The sequence below is a fragment of the Mirounga angustirostris genome, unplaced genomic scaffold, assembly GCF_029215605.1.
Source record: "Mirounga angustirostris isolate CCGP_5_RB_7025 unplaced genomic scaffold, mMirAng1.0.hap1 SCAF_6, whole genome shotgun sequence".
Classification (NCBI taxonomy): Eukaryota; Metazoa; Chordata; class Mammalia; order Carnivora; family Phocidae; genus Mirounga; species Mirounga angustirostris.
The window spans coordinates 120319633-120328602 of NW_026991714.1; positions in this window are offsets into that span (position 1 = coordinate 120319633).

The following is an 8970-nucleotide window of genomic DNA, read 5'->3' on the forward strand; positions in this document are numbered from 1 at the left end:
CTCAAGATATAATATAGCTTTTTTTTTTCTGTCAGTAGATGGAGTACAGTGACCTGGTGTTATTAGCTCGTATTCTAAATATTGTACTTTCTGTTTGGATATTTGTGCCTTTTTAGGGGAGATGCGATACCCTGTCTGCCAAGAAATCAAGGTTATAGAATTACTGTCAGACATTTCCTTGGTGGGACTACAGATTAAAATATCATTCACATATTGAATTATAGTCCCTTAAGGCAAGGATTTATCAGGTCTTTACTAAGTGCAGTCGCAAATAGGGGAGGACGGTCTCTAAATCCCTGGGGCAAGACTGTCCGGGTGGACTTGAAGGTGAGGTCCATTCAAAGGCAAATAGTGGCTAAATCTCTTCACTTAGAGGGATGCAAAAGAAAGGGTCTTTTAAACCAAGTGCTGTAAACCAGTTAGCATCACCTGGGTGAGAAGAGCATATGGATTTGGCCCTATGGGATGAATAGGCACCACTGCCTCATTTACTGCTCTTAAATCTTAGACCATGCGACCCATTCTCCATTTGGCTTTTTTTTTTTTTTTTAAGATTTTATTTATTTATTTGACAGAGAGAGACACAGCGAGAGAGGGAACACAAGCAGGCAGAGTGGGAGAGGGAGAAGCAGGCTTCCCGCTGAGCAGGGAGCCCGATGCGGGGCTCGATCCCAGGACCCTAGGATCATGACCTGAGCCAAAGGCAGACGCTTAATGACTGAGCCACCCAGGCGCCCCACTCCATTTGGCTTTTTACCTTTGGAGTGTTATAAGGAGATTGACAAGGCCTTAAAATACCATGTTTAAGAAACTTATCAATATGTGGTTGTATCCCAGGCATTGCTGCAGGTTTTAAAGGGTATTGTCTTTTATAAGGTATAGTAGTTGGGTCCTTTAGGGTCACTTTAAGTGGGTGGGCTTTAAAAGCCCATCCTGGGACATCACAATCCCAGACCTGTGGATTTACTTCCTCCCAGATATTAGAAGGGATATCAGGGTAAGGTCTTGGTTCCCCAAGTGTTAAAGAGAACAAGCTGTCCTTTTCTTTAGTAAGAGCAAATCTGCTCCCTAGTTTATACATCAAGTCTCATCCAAGTAATGGAGTGGGACAAGATGGAAGGACCAGAAAAACATGAGTAACCAATCGACTTTTTGTATTTACAAGTTAAAGGCATTGTCTGATGGCACATTTTAGTTTCCCCTTCTATGTCAAGTTTTATGGTTAGAAAGACAAGCAGGACCAGGAGTGCTGAACAAAGGGCGGAGTAAGTAGCTCCTGTATCAGTGAGAAAATTAATGAACTCACCTCCCCCCTCCAGGGGGACCTGGGGCGCAGTGATTTTGCTGTCAAAGGGAGCCAAGCCAGCCTCAGGGGCCCTTCATGCCAGATTCTCTGGTTCCCGCTCTCGGGCGGGGTAGTGGGTACCTGACTTCCCCTCTCTCTGGAGACAAGGACAGTCTCTCTCCCAATGTCCTTCTTGTTTCCATGCAGGACATGGCCCCGGGAGAGAGCTTTTGTCGGGACATTTTCCGCTCCCTCTGAAACATGGGTCTTACCTGACTTCTTGTCTGCAGTCAGCCATTGCCCCTGCTCAGTCTGGTGTGTGTGTGGGGGGGGGGGTTCCCCAGTAGGGATAGCCAATACTCCAGCCTGTGTCTTACCCTGTAACTATGCCTTTCAGTCCTTTCCCTGTCTGAATATAATGTCTCTATTATTAAAAACTCCTGTAGCCACCTCCAGGAAGGATTGGACAGGAGTTTGAGGGCCTAAAGCCATTTTAATTACCTTTCGGCCGATGTCAGGTGCCAACTGATTCCTGAATGCATGTTTAAAATAGTTATTCCCCGGGGGCTGGCTCGGTAGGAGGAGCGTGGGGCTCTTGCTCTCGGGGTCGCGAGTTTGACCCACATTGGCTGTTGAGATTACTTAAAATAAATAAATAAATTTTTTAAATGAATCAAATAAAAGAGTTATTCCCTAAAGCATAGTAGGGTCCAGGTTTGTATATTTACGGATAGCCTCTCTGAAGCGACTCTGAAATAGGGCAGGATTTTCATCAGCTCTTTGAGTGACTTCCCAAATCTTGTCAAAGCTTATAGGTTTCATAAATCCTTTTTTCATTCCTTCTATCAGACAGGTGATGGATCATAACGATTTCTTCCCCGACTATCCTCTTGATGGGGCCACTGTGATTCAGTAATTGGGACAGCAGTGCCCCCTACTGGATAACATTCCCTATCAATAGTCACCGGTTCATCAGCGAACCCTTGAGGCGCCCCCCCATTCCCCGCCCAGATCCCGCTTTTCCTCAGGGATACAGCAAAGAGCTAGTATGATTATATATATATATATATACACACACACACACACACACACACATACATATATACATATATATATATATTGCCAGGTCAAGTCAAACATATTGGACACTTGTTGAAAAACCTCAAAAAACTGAGAAGAGTTTTCAGAATGTCATCCTAACTTTTTATTTGAGCCAAGTCTGCCATGGAGAACAGGACATGGACTCTGATAGTGCCCATTTCTCCATTAGCAACCTCCCTTCAAGGATCAAATCCTGATTTAGGGGGTATTCCAGGAAGATAAGGAGTCCCACTCCTCATGTGCCCTTCCAGGCTATGTGCAGAAGACTCTGGGGGCTTATAAAGAGGAGGAAAAGTGACAGAATCAATTTCCCCTTTATTTGGAGAGGAGGCCTATGATTCCTCCAGTAAGCTGAGTTCATTAGGAGGAGGAGCAGTGAGAGGCTCAGTGTCCCCTTCATGAGGGATGGCCTGTGATTCCTCCGGCAATCTGGGTTTATCAGGGGGAGGAAGAGGCCTGTTTAGACAATCATCATCCAATATATCAGGAGGGGGCTTGTTAGCCTGGTTAGCAGCCACATTCTGCAAGAGGCCTTTAGGTCACGGTCCTGATTTAGGGCCACAAAGGCTGAGATCTCACGCATGCAATTTTCACTTGCCTTGTTTCTACAGAAGAGATCTAACTAATAGATGGTATTGAAGTTTCATGTCCCATTAATGGGCCATTTTTTCTTGTCTCCTAAGGGGTCCTGAGGCCATGCAGCATTACAGAAGATCAGTTTTTTCTTTCTTGAATCTTGCAATCTGAATTGTTTCCATTGGGTTAAAAGGCATCCCAAGGAAGAGTCCTTGGGAACTGAAGAAGACAATCCCATGTTCCTAGAAAAGTAGAGAAGGTCCATTCCTAAGAAAATCCCACCCCACCCTCGACTCCCAGGTGGCGTCCCACGAAGGATATGTCAGAGGTTCCTGGTGTCAAAGCAACCTGAGGCATCCCTTAAACAAAACCGCTATGATGACTGCCCTACCCAGTAGGAGGGATGCCAGCATCCCCCCACTTCCCCGTTGCATCCTAGCCTACAAATGGGTGCCAGTGAATGGACCAAAGAAGAACCCACTGTTCTAACCCATGGAGAACACTAGGAAAACTTTACAAGGGGAAATTACCCAATATTGTAGGTTAAGTAGTCAGTAGGGGTCATTGATGAAAAACAGTAAAGATAGAAATCCATCATGATCTCAGTAACATTCCAACGTATGTAGTCTTTTCAGCCAACTTTCCTAGAAAACGGTCCCCAGTTGGTTTTAATTCAGCCGGGTACTGGTTTCAGCCAGCTCTGAGTGGAGAACTCTTGGCCCCAAGTGGCGAGCCCAGAGATGTGGAGGCGATCACATTAGACCAATGAGGAAGAGACCTTACCTGGGAGTCAAGATCAGCAGCTGTCCTAGTGATGTGGGTGGCTGTCCCGTGCCCCAAAAAGACAATTTGTGTAAGAATAGGGATAAAGAAGGGGCACCAAGTTTCGGGTCTGGTTACCATTCGGGCCAGGGTACTAGCTTCCAGCCAAAAGGCCCACTTTCTCCTCCCCATAGAGTAGCCAGAGGCTAGAGGATTGCAGCCTGAGCGATGGACAGGAAAGTGTTCCAGTAAGACCACACTCCTTGAAAAGCCCCTGGAATGAAAGTAGAAGAAGAGAAGGAGTACTCACCAAGTTGGCACTAAGGCTGAGTCCAGTTGAGAAGACTCAGGCCCCGCTTTCGGGCGCCAAAATGATGTGATGTGGGCCAGGAGCGAATGGTCGAGAAAGAATTCTTGGGACGTTTTCAGTGCAAAAAGTTTCCCTTATCACATTATACGAGGACAGGACCCGTTGGCAGAAAAAGCTGCACCTCTGTCCGTGAGAAGTGACTGATTAAATACCTTCTAGTTAGTGGGGGACTGAGGATAGCCTAGGTCTCTAAGGAATTTGGAAGTGAAGCTGTCAGGACCGTGAGGGGCTAGCTGCTGCTAAGATAGGGTTACTGGCTCCTGCCTAGCATCACAGATGACTTGAGACCCTTCGGATGTATGTCAGCGGGCCACAGGTTTGAAGGACGATTGCTAACATATAGCTTGGCGAGTGTTTACGGCTTTCAGGGAAAGCGGCACTAACGAGAGCAAAGCTATGGTGCAAAAGCAATAAAGAAAGTCCTGGAGAGAGCTGTGGAAGCATGACCATCTGCACACCTCACGAGTTCTGCCCGGAGACTGTGGGCTGAAGCCAAGTCTGGGCTTCGCTTCTTTTTCTCCCACCATTACCACAAGGGGGGCCATCCTGTTCATGGCTAAGCCACGATCACTCTGTGGCCTGTTAGAATATTGTATGCCTCGCATTGGATATTTTTTAAAGCCTGTGTTTGGGCCTCCTGTCTTTTATTTTCAGGATTAAATTGTTAGTGGTATGACATGGGTTTTCAGAGCAGTACCCTAGTTTCTAGCCTTGTGTCTACAGAAAATAAATTCAAATTCTATTATTCAAATAAGGATTATCATCTAGGAGTCATTTAGATTGTATTATTAAGTAGGAGGTTGTGTAAATCCATTGTGCTAGAGAGGGGATCCCCATGCTGGCTGTCGGTAGAATCACCTGGAAAGTTTAAAAAATACGCTGTTTGGGCCTCACCTCCAGAGATTCTGATTCAATTGGGCGAGAATGGACTTAGAGTATTGTTTTTTTTTTTTAATCCCCAAATGTCAGGGGCGCCTGGCTGACTCAGTCAAAAGAGCATGGGACTCTTGATCTCAGGGTCATGAGTTCGAGCCCCATGTTGGGAGTAGGGGTTACATACATGCATAAATACATACATCCCCAAGAGTTCTAATGTGCAGCCGGAGTGGAGAGATGCAGTTTTTGATTCCTTGTTCAATTGCCTCTCCAACAGGGCTGCTGGCTCCATGTAGACAGGGACTGCTTCGGTCTTGACATGACTATCTGCCCAGCATCCAGCACAATGCCAGGGACATCTGTATTAAATGAATGTAATGATGCCCTTGGGAGTTCATTGATTTGAAGCTTAAATGGCAGCTTGTTTAGACCCAGTCCTGGCTTCGGGCGGGGGTGGGGGATGGTGGAGGAGTTGTAGGCTCTAAGAACTAGTTTGAGCAAAGTTTGGAGGTAACTGAAGCAAACTGGTGAAGATAAGCCTATGATAGCTGACCAGGGTATGCGGGGGTTTCAGCAAGGGCTGGGGACAGGCTCAGCTGGCCGTGAGTATGAGAAGACTGATTCAGTGTGAAAGGCTGAATTTACTTACTCCTTGAAGAACCCTGGGATATCAGTTGTATGAGGAAAGTGAGATGTGAGGCCGGTTAAGAGCTTGCAGTAGAGGCAGGGACTGGCCAAGCCCAGGGAGCTGCGGAGACCCCCATGGTCAGAGGCCCCCATGGTCACAGGCATGCCCCTGCTTTCCTGTAATTCCAAGCATGAAGTTGTGCTATACATCAGAGCTCTAGAGGCTAGAGCAGTGATCAGCAGGCAAGACTGATGAAAACTGAGTAAGGGGATGGGTAGGGGAAAGAAGGATTAAAAAGCTGGTATAGAACAGTTCTGAAACTAGAAAGCCAGAGGGAAGAGATTCGGCTTTGGATTTTCTGCAAGTGACTATCTGAAAGGATGAGGGGAGGCCCAAGGCCTGGCTTCTTTAGAAGTGTTGTGTTGTTGTGTTGTGTTGTGTTGTGTTGTGTTGTGTTGTGTTTCTGGCCTGGAAACAAAACCATAATGGCAGTGCTTGGTGTAAAGGAGGGGGAAGCCAAAGTGTAATTTTTATATATTGGCTTGTTTTGAAATATTATTTCATTTTGAATAGGTATTATATTTACCATGATTCAAAATTATTAAAGGACAAAAAGGTATTCAATAATGCCTCTCTCCTCTCCTCATTCCCCAGTCACCGGATTCTCCCACATTTGATAAATGCTATTATGGTTCTAGTGTACCCTACCAGAGATTGTAATATATACACAAGCAAATAGAATATCTATCTACGAATATGTCTTAGCCCCCCTTTAAAATTCGTATTATACACACTATTCTGCTTTTTCTTGTTTTCACTCAATGACTATCTTGCAGATCTTTCCACATAGTATACGGAGAGTGTCCCCAGCTTCTTTATAGATGCACAACATTCCTTCTGTGGGTGGGTCACAGTCCATATTACCAGTCTTGTATTGCTAGACATTGACAATGTTTCCAATATTTGTCATTACAGAAAGAAAGAAAGAGAGAGAGGAAGGAAGGAAGGAAGAAAGAAGAATGGGGGGCGCCTGGATGCCTCCAACTCTTGATTTCAGCTCAGGTCATGATCTCAGGGTCGTGGGATGGAGCCCCACGTCGGGCTCTGTGCTCAGCAGGGAGTCTGCTTGAGATTCTCTCTCCCTTTCCTTCTACCCCTCCCTTTCCCCCACCCTGTGCTCTTGCTCTCTCTCTTTCTAAAATAACCTTTTTAAAAAAAAGATTTTATTTATTTTTTTGACAGAGAGAGAGCACAAGTAGGCAGAGTGGCAGGCAGAGGGAGAGGGAGAAGCAGGCTCCCCACTGAGCAGGGAGCCCGATGTGGGGCTGGACCCCAAGACCCTGAGATCATGACCTGAGCTGAAGGCAGACGTTTAGCCAACTGAGCCACCCAGGTGCCCCTCTCTCTAAAATAACCTTAAAAAAAAAAAAAAAAAAAAGAATGCTTCAGAACAACTATATGGTCACATTTCGCCTGTGTGAGTATATCTGCGGGATCAATTCCCAGAAGTGGAATTGCTGATCAAAGGGTCAGAGGGAGTGTGGGGGAAACCAAAGTGCAATTTTTAAAAATAAATGCATATAGTGCAAAATTCAAAAGATATAAAAGAGCGTAGCGTGAAAAGCAAGCCTCCCTCCCATACCTTCCCCTGCCACTCAGTTCCCTTCATCGAAACAGTCAGAATTATTCATTACCTGTGTACTTCCCCAGAGATTATGTGCATAATCAAATATATATATACATGTATATACACATATACATACATATATATGCATGTATATATATATACATGTATATATATATGTATATATATAGTGGTTTCTTCTTTCTTTTCTTATTTTTTTAACCCAAATAGTAGTACACAAAACACCTTGCTTTTTTTTTTTCCCTACACTAAATCTCCAAGATACTTCCATGTTGGTATAATGTCGCCTCTGTACAAAGGGGGATTTCCTTTTTTTTTTTTTTTAAGATTTTATTTATTTATTTGACAGAGAGAGACACAGCGAGAGAGGGAACACAAGCAGGGGGAGTGGGAGAGGGAGAAGCAGGCTTCCCGCGGAGCAGGGAGCCCAATGCGGGGTTCGATCCCAGGACCCTGTGATCACGACCTGAGCTGAAGGCAGGTGCTTAACGACTGAGCCACCCAGGCGCCCCCAAAGGGGGATTTTCTAACCATACTCGGTGTGATGCAGTTGCACACACTCCTTTTTACTGTGTTTCTCATCTAGCTAGAAACAAGTTAGCTCAAGCCTGAGATTCTCATAGAGTTGGAAAAATTTAGAGGTTACATCCGTTTGTAAGATGCGTGTGATGTGATGGGGGGTGTTATTATTTAAATATCCTACTTGCATTTCCATCTCTGAACCATAACGTGGGAAGGAGAGGATTCAGGAGGACAAACCCGAAATGAAGCCTCATGAATGCTCTGTACTGTCTGACTTGCCCAGTCCTGGGGACTCCTGGGATCTGTCACTTCAAGCTCCTGCAAATCTCCTATCCCACTCAGCCTTCACCTGCTTTACGCATTGGTGTTCAGCATAAGATTTTGTTAGAAGCAAGGATTTGTGTCTTGATACACCCCCGTGGATTTCAGAAGAGGGTAGTGAAGCCAAGAGAGATTGAGCAACTTATTCAAGGTCACTCCGCTGGTACGAGCAGGACCAGAACCTGGGGCTCCCAAGCGACGCCTACATCCTTCTCCTCTCCTGTCTCCTCCTCATCCACAGATTGCGTCCTCCGTGGGCAGCAGGGCTTCTAACCAGCTCTTCTACATGGCACAGCCGCCTGTTATCATGCACCACCTGAGCGAAAATAACTGCTTGCACAGCGGGTGTTCTGGGTGTCCCAGCAGCACCCACTGGGGGAACCTCAGGGGAAGAAGGCAGTAGGCAGATCCCTCCCGCAGCACTCAGTCATCAGTGCAAGGCCAAGGAAACAGCAGACCCAAGAACTCACCAAAGAACCGTGAATCAAAATGAGACACTCCCGGGTCTTGTGCAGATGATTTGCATGGTAGTTTCCAATCGTGGTATTCTTATCAGAAGCATCTGGGCAATCCGCAGGTTAAAAATAGTTTCCCAGGTGCTGCCGCCCGGGGTCACTCTTGGAAGATCAAAGTGGGGTCCTGAAATCTGTATTCCCAGGCTCCCCGAGGGGTTCAAATAGAGCTAATGCTGAGCCCAGGTTTGAAGAAATCCCAGTGACTAGAAGGAGCACGTTAGAGTCAGATATGGGTTCAGGGGCAGCTCTTTCCCTCAAGACACCTGCTCTGAGCCTCAGTTTCCCACAATGTTAAATGTAGGGAAAGATCATGCATGCCTCGCAGGGTGGCTGTGAGGTTCAGACGAGGTAATGTCTGTGAAAATATCT